This window comes from Eublepharis macularius, chromosome 4 (assembly GCF_028583425.1).
Source record: "Eublepharis macularius isolate TG4126 chromosome 4, MPM_Emac_v1.0, whole genome shotgun sequence".
Lineage (NCBI taxonomy): Eukaryota > Metazoa > Chordata > Lepidosauria > Squamata > Eublepharidae > Eublepharis > Eublepharis macularius.
In genome coordinates, this window is record NC_072793.1 from 108,747,421 (window position 1) to 108,762,411 (window position 14,991).

Sequence of the window (14,991 nt, forward strand, 5' to 3'; positions counted from 1 at the left end):
TCTCCCTTTCTTCTTGCTTGGTGCACTGAAATTCCGGATTTTTATCCTCAAAATCCCTCAGTTGATCTTCTGATAATATCTTATAGGTTTGATCTTTGTAACTAAACCAGATTCCTTCCGGAAATAACCATTTGTACTTTATTCCACGTTCCCTCAGAAGAGCTGCGAGCTTTTTATACTTAAAACGTCTTTTCCGAACTAAAAATGGGACGTCCTTCAATATCTTAACTTTGTTACCCAAAAAGTCCAAATCCGCATTGTATGAATTGTATAGGATAGTGTCTCGGATCCTTTTAGATGAAAAATCGATGGTGATCTCGCGAGGCAGCTGACGCTTCGTTGCATATTTTGAAGAAGCCCGGCGGACTTCCAAAATGGCGCTTTTAACCTCTTCTTTAGTTGTCCTCGCGGGTGTCGCCAGTAGTTCCGAGACCAGACCCCATAAATCCTCATTTTCCTCCTCTTTCACGTTCTGGAGGCGCAAAATTGTCTGCGTTCGTTCCACTTGTAGCCCGATCAGCTGGTTCTCCACCAGCTTTAACTCTTTTTTCGTAGCCTTCACGAGTGACGCACTTTCCCGGGCAGCCTTCTCTGCCCCCCCCCGCTGCTTCCTTAATGGTTTTCACTTCGCTTTCAATTAAGCCCACCCTTTGATCTGTTTCGTTCAGCTTGTCAACAAAGGGTTTTATGGCTTCAACAACCGCCCTGCGCACCAGTTCCTCAAGCGACTCTCCCTTCTGCAGGGTAGCCGAGACTGACTTACCCAGAGCGGGACTTTGTTTTTTCGCTGCCATTTTAGGGGGGGGGACCACCAGCCCAAATTCTGAAACTCAGCGAAGGGGAAGAACGAGCCTTCTTAGCTTCAGATCCCACCACTCCTTCGCGTAGGCTTGTAATAACAGAAGGGATTCGCTTACTTGCAGGCTTCCGCCTAGTTCTGTTCTTTGCTGTTTTCCATAGCCTGGCAGCACTCGAGGCGCCGCGCACGTCTGCCGGCCTCCATAGGGACAAACGGGCAATTTACCCCCCGCATTGATTTTCGGGGGGTTCTTCCCGCAGCTTCCCGGACCCTGCCTCCCTCACTGGGAGTCTTGGGGGCTAATCTTCGCAGATCAGCCGCCCGGTCAGGGTGCTCGGGCGCTTCCTCTCGGACCTGCCGAGAGGAGCGTCCGACATGGCTGAGAAAACGAAACCGAATCGATCTTCAAACAGCTTTTGATTCGGTATCTCATACTCGCTTATGGGAAAAGTTGAACTCCACCTCTATTCTTAAGCAGCTATCAAGAACTTATATACTGTGAATGTTCTACAGTTAAAACTTTCGACATGAATTCATCTCCAATATCAATAAGAATTGAAAAAGATGTATGGCCAAGATGTGTCCTAACTCCACACTTATTCAACTTATATAGAAATAACTTCTTCCCAAATCTGCAAAATTACACTTATGTACCATATTAAGCAAATCATCCTTTACCAATGTTTTTATATGCCGATGATCTAGTTCTCCTCAGCCAAACCTTGACTGGCTTGAAGAAACTAATCAATTATTTTTGTGTCTTTTTTGGTCAAGAGTTGCTGACAATTAACTTCGCCGAAACAAATATCTTGAGATTCTCTAAATCAAGGCATTTAAAGGAATATCCTTGGCTAATTTATGGAGAAACTATCAAAGAAGTAGTTTAACTATCTCGGTGTTACATTTAGTTATGATGTATCCTGGAATTCCCACATAAATTCTGTCATAAAAAAGACCCAAATGACATTAATCACTCTTAAGAAATTCTTTTATACTTAGGGTGGCTAATTTATCCCGCTTTAGTTAAAGTTATATAAGGCTGTCATTCTTCCTAAATTACTATATGCTGCCCCAATCTGGGTCCATGGACTACTAGATCTTCTGGACAAGTTTCAGCAAACTTTTCCCCATAAGGTCTTTTCTCTTCCTCCCAGCATACCTTCAGCTGTGGTGGACTAAAATTTTCACTTTTCCTGGCAGCCCCATATCCTCTCCCTTTTCCCTGTTTCCTTCTGTTCTTCCCAACCACCAACCAACCTACCTTTTATCTGCTCCACATTTTCAGCTATAATGATTATTTATTTACTTCATTTATACCTCAACTTTCTCCTCAGTAAGGACTAAAAGTGGCTTACATTGTTCTCCTCTATTTTATCCTGACAACAACCCTCAGGGCACTCAGTAAGTTTCCATGGCAGAGTGGGGATTTGAACCTGGGCCTACCAGATTCTAGTCTGAACCTCTAACCACTATACCATACTGGCTTTCATTGAGCAGCTGCTGTTGAACAGTAGCAAGTGGCCAGGCCTGGGTGAGTAATGGAACTCATCTGATAACAAATTGCTTCATGGTTGCTCTCAGGCCAGGCATCAATGAGCCCTCTCTCAAAGGCAGAAACCTTTCTAGAAAGGTCCCTGCTCTGTCCCCTTGTCTTTTATTGACAGAAACCAAGGCTTGAATGTAGGGTTCTCAGGTGCCTGACAGTGGCAGGCAAAGTTCCAGGATTTGCCCCCTTATCCACCAATCACTGCGTGATTGACGGGAGGGAGCACACTCCCAGAGGTTGCCCACTACCGGCAGGCACCTCAGGAGCATGCACCTCGTGTGTGCTCCCAACCAGCATGGTGACATCACTTCCAGAAGTGACATTGGCCGTCATCACACGGGCTTTTTTTTAGCGCTAAAATGGCGCTATTTCCCAGCAAACACCCACCTTATTCCAACACTGATGCGATTTCCTCATTGCTGTTTTTTGCTTGATAGTTGCGATATTTTGCGCCTCAGTGTGAATGCCTCACATCGATGTATTTCGCCTCGCAACGTCCTATGCCCTCCCTTCAATCCCAGAATCCATTTCTTCCTGCGACTCCCCTTTTTTAAATTTTATTATGTCCTTATAACACCATAACGACATAACACAATGCAAACTTTCTGCTGAAGTAAAAATGACTCAATCGCCATGGCAGAGTCTTCAGCGATGGGGATCATGTCAGACAGGGAGTTTTCTGCGGGCAAAGGGCTATTTATATCATTTCAAAGTTGGAAAAACAAAAGGGTCGTAATGTTTATATGCTGTTAATCCGTTATAGCGAAATTAAACGCCAGAATAATAAAAAAAAGGGGGGAGGAGCTGCTTCTGCGCGGTTAGAGAGAACAGAACAGAGTGCTTCGGTGTGGACAGCTGGTGGCGCAAAGAGCCGTTAGGTGACCCAAAGAAACGTTACTGTGCCGATAACAGGTAGGATGCTATATGCTGTAAATTTAACGGAAGAGATGCCCGTGTGACGACGGCCATTGTCACGCTGCACACAGGAGTGTTTCTGCACTTTGTTTGGGGCCAATTTGAGCCCCAAACAGGCTGAATAGGCCCTGTGTGGAATGTGGGAGCACTTGTGTGGCCAGCATGGTGATGTCAGTTCCAGAAGAGACATCATCACTTGGCTCCTATGCATGTGCAAAAGAAGACCTCGTGCTCCGCACAAAGTAAGTGCCAGGTACTCCACCCTCCTGATGGGAGGTGAGGGGTACCTAGCAACCCTACTTGAATGTCAGCAATACTGTAGTGGTTGCTTAGCAACACTCATTAAAGCATTTGTTTCTTAAAGCTATAGGCACTGCTTTTATTATTTTGGTTCCCCCCCCCCCCCAATTTGGTTGTTTGCTTATTTAGATTTCAGATTTTTCTGCAAGCTTGAGGTTTTCCTCTGGTTTATAGAAAAGATTTGTTTGGTATATTCATGGCCCCAATCTCCAGTTATAAATATCTACAGATCGGGCTATGTTGAGAATTAGATATATTGATACAAATCAAGAAAGGAATGGGGAAGAAATTCTGAGAAGATGAGCAAGGACTGAGTCCAGTATCACCTTAAAAGATTTTCCAGGGTATGTGAAGCACCATATGACAACATTCAGTCAGAGAAAGACAGCAGGAAGGGATACTAAGATACATTTAGACAAGGCTGCTAAGAACAGGAGGTGTGAGGTGAACTTTTAACACAAAATCTTGATCTCCACTGTCAGGTAAGTCTCCCAAGTGTCAAAATAGAGAGTAGCATAGAACAGGAAATGGCATGGTATGTACAGGGCTGCTCCTGAGTGAATGATGATGATGCAGGATAGAATGAAAGAGAGAGAGTGCACACTGAAAAGCAGATGAGACATGCAAGGAATGTGGCAACTTGCTCCAGCACAGCATGTAAGCTGTTAGTTTAATATTGTTTGATGGGGACTGGAATAAGATTTTAGGGAACAGTTCATATGACAGAGAAAGATTATGTATACATTCTGGGGGGAAGTGAAGAAAGAAGCAAGAAATGGGAGAATAACATAAATGTCTAGTGTAGCCCATGAGCAGGAAAGAAAGAAGCTTTATGAAATGTCAGCTTGTGCATAGTAATAAGAATGTAATGGCTCAAGAACAGAAACACAATAATATCAAATATTGCCACAGAACGTAATAATTCTATCTTTAAAATGCAGACACCATAAATATATTTGGACATTTTTCTTTTATATATATATTAATTTTATTTCAATTTACAAACATACAAGCTTACAAACATAAAATGTAAACTATGAGCATAAAAACCTAAAATAAAATCTACATACATTTATATGATTCTTAATTAAACTTATTTTTAATATTTCATTTATCCAGTGAATCCAGTTTGGATTCAGACCAGGGCATGGGACAGAGACAACACTAGTAGCATTAGTGGATGATCTCCATCTGAATATAGACAAAGGCCATGCCTCCTTACTGCTTCTATTGGATCTATCTTCAGGCTCTGATACAGTAGACCATGTCATCTTGTTGAGGCATTTAGAAACAGAAGTGGGCATCACAGGATTTGCCCTGGACTGGTTTAAATAGTTTCTCATGGAATGAACTCAAAGGGTTGCCATCGGAGATCAACTGTCTCCAGAATGGGAACTAGCTTGTGGAGTTCTGAAAGGCACAATCTTATCTCCCATGATATTCAATCTCTATGTAAAACCTTTAGGAGAACTCATTTGCAGATATGGAGTTGGATGTCAGCAATATGTAGATGACATCCAACTCTATATCTCACTATCCAGGTCCCCACAGGATGCAGTAGAAATTTTAGATTGCTGCCTGACAGTTATGGTGAAATGGCTGAAAAATAACAAATTGAAATTGAACCCAGAGAAGACTGAAGTGACGCTTGTTGGGAAGGCAGAGATCTTGAAAGACACTGTACTCCACCCTTTCGATGGAGTTTGTCTGATCCTTGCAGACTCAGTTAAGAGCCTAAGGGTTATACTGGATCCAGCACTATTACTCAAAAAATAAGTTAAGGGAGCTGCAAAAAATGCTTTCTACAATCTCACTCTAGACTGGAAGATGGCTTCTTACCTCAACATGGCTGACCTGGCCACATGGATCCATGCTATGGTAATCTTTAAAATTGACTATTGTAATGCACTATACGTTGGTCTCCCATCTAAGTTAACTAGAAGGCTCTGGTTGGTGCAAAGTGCTGAAGCTCGACTGTTAGCAGGAGCTAGCAGGAGCATTAACATCACTCCCATCTTGCAGTCACTCCATTGGCAACCTATCAGTTACTCTGCTCAATTCAAGGTATTGGTTATTACATACAAAGCTCTTCACAGCCTTGGCCTGGCATACCCACAAGACCGCCTCCCTCTCTATGACCCTTCATGGCAGGTTCACTCATCTGAACAGGGTCTCTTGCAGGTGCCAGCCAGCACATGGCAAAATCAACAGCAGCCTGTACATGGGCTTCCTCAGTTGGTGGCCCTTACCCTGTGAAACGGCCTGCATGAGGAGGTCAAGATAACCCCCACTCTCCTGGCTTTCCACAAAGGATGCAAAACAGAATTATTCAAAAAGGTTTTTTACTCTGGTAGGAGGGCAGTATTGTAGGGAGGGAGTCTCAGATGCTTCGCTAATGAGTTAGGGACCATAGACTTCACCACTATGTTCCCTTATATATTATCTGTTGCTTTAAATACGTACTCCTATCTGTGCTTCATGTTGTCTAATGTCAGTCCTAAAATTGATTATGTTCTTTTGCAGCAATTCTTCAACTCTGTATTGGATCCTTGCTAATGCTATGTCTTTGTAAACTTGTATTTATTTATCCTATGGCATTGTTTACGGAAATATCCTTGAAACTGTATGGAAATGTCCTTAATACTGATTGTAATAATTTCAGTGAGAAAGGCATAAATGACATAAAATAAATAAATAAATACAATAATATTTACTTTTAATATTTCACTTCTATTTAAATATCTTTATGCTGTCCTTACCATCTGTCTTCATATCTAATAACATTTTTATCAACAAATAACATTTTTGTTATAAGCATGTATTGCTTAATTCTTTGCTTCTATCATTCTCTATGATAATTTAATTTTGTTCTTGTTTTTCAGCTATATAATTGATTTTTTTTTCATTTTTCTGGAAATTCTGAAGTCAGTCTATGGTGTATAAAAGAGGTCAATTTTGCCATTGTCACATATTCATTAGTTTATTCTTCCATTCATTCAGGTCTGGGCATTTCACTGCTTTCCATTTTGCTGCAAATATTACTCTTGCCGCTGTCACCATATACTTAAATAGTTCACTCTGTATTTTTGTAATCTTACTTGGTAAAATATTTAATAACATACTTTTCAAATCCACTGAGAACTTAAATTTTAATATCTTGCATTTCTTCATGTATCTCTATCAAATATTTTTTTTCTTCCTTACATGTCCACCACATGTGATAAAATGTTGCATCTATATTCTGATATTTCCAACACTTCTCATCATAGTCATAGCTTTAAGGGTAATACACCATCAATTCAAACATTTCTTCCTGGATATAAATGGAGAGGGGACCCAGGAGCACGTCTGCTGATCTCAAGAACCATCATGATCTCACATTTTCAAGAGTAGTAGATAGATACACAGAGCCTACTCGCATACACCTAAATACACACACAGTACCATATATGTAATCCAGAACTCTCCATTTTCCAGGAATAGGATTGTATGTAAGGGAATCTATCTACATTATGAATATATGTTCTATGCACAAGACACCTGAATATACGAAGTTCAAACCCTTCTGTGCATTTACTGAAGCCATGATCAGGGCTTATATATGTACAGAGACAATTCCATATTCTGAGGGCCCAACTACATAGTATTTTTTTTCTTGGGAACAGCCCAGGGTTAAATCACAGATGTTTTCTGGGAGCTCTATGCTTTGTGTTTACAGAGCTTTGTGCTCTACATTCTAGTGCTGAATTTTGGTACCCTTCAGGCAACAAAAGGCATAAACATTCTATAAGAACATAATAGAATTATGGAGAGATGAGTGCTTTTCCTTGCCTTTCCTAGGTTGCCAGGGTAATAATTGACTGAGACTTGCTGTTTGTGTGAACAGGGGTTGAGAGGAAACTGGTGCTTTTGGCCTGAGAGTGAGTGGAGTCAAAGATCAAGGATATCACATACCCGATAGCCAAGCTAGTCAAATCAACAAACCGTTACCCATTTGTGATGGTCCACATAGGAACAAATGACATGGCCATGAACCCCACTGAACATATTAGGGCTGACTATGAAGTCCTTTGGAGGCAACTGAAAGGAATAGAGGCACAGGTAGTATTTTCTTTGATCCTGCTGGTCAGAGGAGTAGGAATATGACAGGAACAGAAGATTATGTTCATGGTGCTAGCAGGAGTGATTTGAATTCTGGGACCATGACCTACATTTTCATGAAGATGGCCTGCTTGCACAAGAAGGAGTCCACTTGTCAAGAACAGGGAAGAATGTGTTTGGAAGGGACCTGGGGAGATTCCTTGGGAAGGCTTTAAACTGACATTGCAGGAGAATGGAGTTGGGAGAAGAGGAGACTGAGGGGAGACATGATTATTCTCTTTAAGCAAGGCTTTTTTTCTGGGAAAAGAGGTGGTGGAACTCAGTGGTGGAACTCAGGACTGCACAATGACATCACTTTGGGTCAGCTGGAACAAGGGGGGAGTTTTTTAAAGTTTAAATTACCCTCGGTGAAAATGGTCACATGGCCAGTGGCCCTGCCCGATCTCCAGACAGAGGGGAGTTTGGATTGCCCTCCAGACCGCTCCAGCTCCAGCAGCACAGAGGGCAATCTAAACTCCCCTCTGTCTGGAGATCACGGGCGAGGCCACTGGCCATGTGATCATTTTCAAGAGGTGCCGGAACTCCATTCCACCATGTTCCTGCTGAAAAAAAGCCCTGTCTTTAAGTATTTACAAGGCTGTCACTTAGAGGAGGGAAGGGAGCCGTTGCTGTTGGCAACAGAGAATAGGATTCAAAACAATGGGTTTAAACTACAGGAGGGAAGGTACCAGCTGGATGTTAATAAAAATTTGTTCATGTTAGGAATAATTCAGCAGTGGAATCGGCTGCCTAGGGTGTGGTGGGTTCCCCCTCATTGGCAGTCTTCAAGGAGAAGTTGGACAAATACTTGCTTTAGGCTGTTCCTACATTGGGCAGAGGGTGGACTAGAAGATGACCCTTCCAACTCTATGATAATTACATGGAAAATTGATAAACAATCTAGTTTCTGTGAGTCAGCTGAAAGTTTAAAGAGTCTGGGAAAACTTCACATGTATTGAAGACAGGAACAGGTATGTAGGGGAGATATATAGATGACTGAGTCAAGATAAGAATAGTAAGTAGGAAAGTGACGGGCCAGAGAATTCAGAGTCAGGGTAACAGTGAAGTGAAACATGAACACCTAAAGAAAATGTCAGTGGAGCAGGTGGCAACCAGAGTGAAAAAAGGGCAGTGGAGGCAGGGACAGGCTTGCAGTTTACCTGCTGGAGGCAGGACATCTCTCACCCCTGGTCCTCGTGGCCAGAGGGAGAAAAAAAATCACCATTAGCTTGACAGTGTTTAGTCACTTCTGGGGAAAGCCTGAAAGTGATAGCACTCTGCTCTAGAAATCACTGCAAACTCTATGGTTTTAACTTCTGGGGGGGAAACCATAATACCATCACCAGATGGCACCCCCCTCCCATGTCCCTTCCCCTGACTGGCTGTTGGTTGCCAGCTGATAGTTGGCAACTCTAGGGAGGGATTTAATAAAAAGGAAGGCTTGTCATGGGAAAACCTCCTGTTGTAAGGACAAGACAGGCAGTGTGCTGCAGCTGCTGGCCAGACAGAAAGCCTGGCAGGTGTCTTATATGTGTAACCACTTCAAAGCAATTTATGACTTTTGTTATTTGTGAACTAGTGAAGTATAAAGAACTGTGATCTCTGTCTACATCAAAGTGGAACCGCTGGTTTATTTTAAGGGTTTGACATGGAAGTGATTAAGTCTTATAAAGGACTAATCTCTGTGCCCAGAAAAATAAAAAGACAGCTGTTGATGATGGGGGGGGGAGGGAGTGTGTTTCTGAGCCAGAAAGCCTTATTCCCTCTGCATATGTGCAAGCCACTGGGTTGGGGGTGACAATGAACATGTCTATCTCCCTGCATCCCCATGACTGCATTGTGGACTGGGCTGTCTCCTAGGGGTATGAGTTTCTCTATGGCATCTCTTTACCTGGCTTCAGTTTAAAGCACCTTGGCATCTTGTACAAAAATGGAGGCTGTGACATCACACACCCCCTTCCAAACCACATACGTTTGAAATCTGACATGAATTCTAGGGCTTGACTTAGGATTGGCATCAGGTTAGGAACCATTTTTGTGTGAGCAAGGACTGCACCCTAGAACTTTTAATGCACTAATCAATAGAATGCCTCTAAGTACATACATCCAATTGTCACATATCTGAGGTCAAGAGGAGCATGGGCTTCATGACGGGGGCTTCTCTTGCAAGCAGTTTTCTGCCCCAGCTTCTCTCTTTTTAGAAATCAGCTACTGATTTGTCCTCAGGAAATTCCCCTGTATGTTCTGGCTTCAGTACAAAATAAGTGCATCATTAAAATTTTACTCGCACTGTTACATAAACAAGCCTTTATACATACATGCAGTGCACAGCAGCTTAAAATTAGTGTCACTCTTCATTTTCAATGAAGTCCTGCAAAGCCGTTAAAGGATTATGTTGCTGGTTTGCTGGTCTACCGACAAGACAGCCTTATCAAAATTCTGTGACAGCCAGCCCAGTGATGCTGCCTTTCCCTATCAAACTAGCTTCTTAGTTTAATCCTTTTTGTAGTAAAACATCTAAGTGAGGTTGGACACCACCACACAGCGACAACTTGAAAACTAATCTATGGTTTTGAAGAAGTGTGGCAGGATGTTGCTTAGCTTCTTTCACCTCAGAGATTCCTTCCTGCTTTCCTTCTGTTGTAGTGGTTCACTGTATTTAAATGATTAAGTAAAGGCTTGTGTGCCTTCCACATGTGAAAAATAGGCACCTCCTTTGATTTGAGACTGACTTGCTTTGGTAGGTGTATCTCCATTTTCCTTTTAATGGAAACTTTGCACTGCTCAACTCCAGTCTCTGTAATTTTATACACTGCTTACAATTCCTTGCTATGACCTTCCAGTTGTTGCTTTTCAAAGATTTGGAGTCATAGATATTGCATTCTAAGTGGCTGTAAGTATTTGCTTCTCCAAACTACTTTCATCTACCTCTGCAAATATTTCTGGACAAGATTTGAACATCTGAAAGCTGAGATTTGGGTCTAGCTAGCATTGTGAACAGTCACATTTTCTCTTAAGCAGCTGTAATCAAATGCTATTGCTTACATTTGGAGAATAAGGGAAAGTGCTGGTTTTGTATGCAATAGAACTAATCTTACAAAACAAGTTACTTACAGGTATCCTTTAGTGACAGCAGGAATATGGTTCCCAGGACCAGGAGTCTTGTTGCAGAATATATATTGCCACCTCTGGACCTTGTGATGCCTTCCTAAAACAGATGAAAATTCCCTGGAGTCTTCTGGGTTCATTAAATGCTTGCAAATAAAGAGATTATAGGAAACAAATTTAACAGTATACTTCTTTTCTTAGAATGTGTCTTATGTAAGTCAACATCAGTCCCCAAGTCATGAGAAATGTTTAATGTTTCCTCTTAACTTACAATTTATAAATGAGCAGCTACAGTAACTTGCTTGAGGCATTCTTAAAATCTTACTTCTGTAAATGTTAACAACTTGTTGAAAGAGACCAAAATGTGTTCTTCTTTTTCCAAGTGAAAGATCAGTTAGAATGTCTGCATGGAGATATGTGATTTTAAAAATCTGATCAGGTACAACTGCGTTGGCAGCAGCAGCAGCAAATTGTATGGGTATAGAACCCCATTTTTTTAACCTGCTCCACTTACATAAATTACTTTCTCCACATTCAGTATCCACTACAGTGGTATCAGTGGGCATGTTGCCAAATTGGCAGGCAGGAGCCAGCAGAGATGCCTCGTGTGAAACCTGAGCACTGTGGCTGGCGTCCAAGGGGCCTGTTGTTTCACCATGGACCACCATAGCTTGTGCATGAACTCCGTATTCAATCTGGGTCTCTTAGCTGTGGGATTTTCTGTAGCCAGAAATTTAACGGATTTGGATTTGATTGCATAGCTGAGATGATGTGAGGGCAGTAGATCTGCATCTGGTATGAAGGTTTTCTCTCTTGCTGTAGGACCAAATGAGTTGTGGTTCATCACTGCATTGGTCATAGCTGCGATGTTACCTTTCACAACTTTCTGTTTTTAAATATCACTTGAATTTGAATGTATTTTATCTTGTGTTGTTGTTTCTTCTCTTTGTAAGCTGCCCTGAGTGCTATAGAAGTAGAAGGGCAGGATTAAACCTCATAAATAAATGTTTATTTATGAGTTGTGGCTTCAATCCATTTATGAGCATTCGCTGTGATTGCAATGGCTTTGGCATGGCACTGCCACATTCCACACTGTCTAAGGCAGTTTCAGTTTGGCGTCTTGTTTTTTCATTTTAGATGAACTTCGAAACCTCAGTGCAGTTTTGGCTTTGGGGGCTTTGCAATTCACGTCACACTTTTTTAAAGAACCTTTGAGCAGACATAGTAATGTTGTAATGTTGGAACCCATCCCCACCCGTATTTGCTGATTGGGCTATCCCATGCCCACTGGAGAGGCAATTGGTGGCAGAGTTCTGGGGGAAAACATACTTTTCGTACTTGTTTCACTCTCATTTTTTTAAAAAGCCAAGCTAGGAAAGGGTTAAAATGTTGCTGCTCCATCCCTTCCCAGCAGCTTCCCTGCTGCTTTGATTTGCAAAAGGCCCTGGAAAGACAGTGGGAGGGAGGGAAGCCATTTAACCCTTTCCTGGATTTTAAAACCAGCAGGGAATAAGCAGCAAGATTAGGAATCATTCCTGGTTAAAAAAAAAAAAAAGGGAGTGCGTGCATATCCAGGAGGAAGGAAGCCAACAGAGAAGCAGCCTTATGACCCGTACCTCACTTTACTAATTAAAATGGCGGGAAAGGAGTTCAGAGAGTTACAGAAGGTGGGAGTGGTTAATTCCACACAGACCAGTCAGAGAGGGGAGAAGAGAAGCAGAAGGCAAGTACAGATATCGCACTGACATTAATCAGGCCAGACACGACTTGGCAGAGGCTTTAAAATAAAATCGTGGTATGTCCGCAGAGGGGAAATTGGGGATATCGTGTACAAACATTGGTACTACATCCCATGACTTCCTTGCAAGTGTGAAACTCCTGCAAACACGGGAAGCAGAACAGATACTGAAACACTTTAAAGTCCCAGTGCGTAAAAGACCGAGAAGAGAAGAGAAGAGAAGAGAAGAGAAGAGAAGAGAAGAGAAGAGAAGAGAAGAGAAGAGAAGAGAAGAGAAGAGAAGAGAAGAGAAGAGAAGAGAAGAGAAGAGAAGAGAAGAGAAGAGAAGAGAAGGGGACCTGTTCCTGCTTTTGCTCCTGTTCCTGAATGCTATGCAACTGATGGGTTCCTGTGCTAGCAAACTTTGAGTTTTTGATTTTTGGGACCTCTGGACTTAAGAGATAATGCTCTCTTTTGGACTTTGAAACTGGCTGAAGGTAGCATCTTGAACAGGTTCAGGGACTTCTAGTGAATATAGCTTAGCTTAAATAGTCTGCTTTTGTTTTGTGCTTCTCCACATACTTCTATGTTTATTTTATTTGCTGTTGCAGTTTTCTTTAATAAATTCATTTTCTTAATTTGGTTTGGAGTTATTGAGAGTTGTGGCTTCAATCCAAATCCAGTTCTTTGGCCATTTTGCCACATACTACCTTATTAATTTCTGTTCTCAACCTGCTGAGTGCCTACTTCACAGGGATGACATCCTGTTTAAAACCTGGTAGGGCTGGGAACTTGCCTCTCGGTTCCACAGCTGAAGGTTTAGTTAAGAGAGGCTGGTGGCAGCTTTGTACCCTGGCAGTAAGGCCTCACTTGCCAGTCTTTTTGGAATTTTGTGTTTTGACATCAGCAGGTGACCGGCAGTCCCTCCTGGGGACCCAGGCAGGCTTTCCAAAAACTGCTACAGAGTAGAAGAAAAAACATCCAATGCTGGAATCTACCACCTGCAGCCTCAAGTGGTACTATCTATTCTACCACCTTAAGACATCATCCTTTCATTCCCATCTTGCTCTCCTCCTGCATTTGTGAACCTGGCTAAGGTATCTGTCAAGGACTCCACATCACTTTAATTGAAGTATGAATATTTTCAGTGGAACTACTTGACACTAATTCTCCAAAGCACATATTAAACTAAAGATGCTAATTGCCAGGGATATGCTGTGTCTTAGGAAAGCAAAGATAGATTAGTTTAAATGATACCCCAACCACCACCATAGCAAGTAAAACCTTTTGTTCGGGTTTATCTCCAAAAACCAGATATAGCTGCCTGTTTGGTATGCACAACCAGATTCCCAGTACATGAACCTCAGTTACAATCCTTTTATCTAACTTTCATTGCTTATTTTCGGCGTCTGATTATGGGTGCATTTCTTACCACATTTATGTATTTCTAAATTACCTATATGTTCTAAAAACCAGGGAGGAATTTAAAAGTGTTAGCATCCAAGGGGCTATGTAAATTTGTAATGTGTTCTGTAGTTATACGTTTGCCATCAGCACTTAATTTCATAAGGCTATCAATAAGACTAGTTAGTTGGAGCAAATTGAATTTAATAGATTCTATTGTACACTACTGTCACACAGAAAGAGCAAAGTCTGAAAATATTAAATTGCTGTTCTTTTAAAAAGCTGAGATAATAGGATATACATATTCAAAGGCAGCTATAGTGAGATAGCTGTCTAATATGTGTTCTGTTTATTCATAGACTTCACCTTTTACTTCCTATATTTTTAATATGCAAGTAAATGTCAAAGCTGAACAAACATTTCCCTTTCAAACAAGACTGTAAATTTTAATACATAATGGAGTATTCAGGGTTTCAATTTCCATAAAGGTGAAAAGAGGTAAAGCTGACCATTATAAACTTATTAAGTGTAAACAGAATAACTCTGACTTTAAACCACTGTGTTCAGCTTTTGGTTTAGTGAATAAATCTGACGTTTGTTTTTGAAGGTCAGATGAGAAATTGTTTACCTTCTCTGATCATATCCAAAGAACATCTCCTACAAGGAAAGGCTATGACCATCACAACTGTGAATTTCACAGTTGTTTAGAGTTATGTGTAAGAATATATATGCATTCTCATTCCATGGGTGATCATAAGAAACCTTCACAAATGCAGATCTTCTAGTGAGAAACATTTTTAAAAAATGAGATACTGAGTTGCTAGTCTCTTACCTCAAGTACTTTTCTGTTTCAAAAAACTTTTCTTTGGCTGTACTTTGGGGACATTGTTTATTAATGTGGGAGGTGACATTAATGTCATAAAATGACAGTGCTGTAGAACCATTTCTCTATGCATTCTGTTGTGTTCTACAAAAAAATGGAACCATGGTCCAAATGGGGAAAAATCAGTAGAGCTCTGGATGGTGTTATGTCCCAAGAATTTTCCTGTTTCCAGAAGCAGA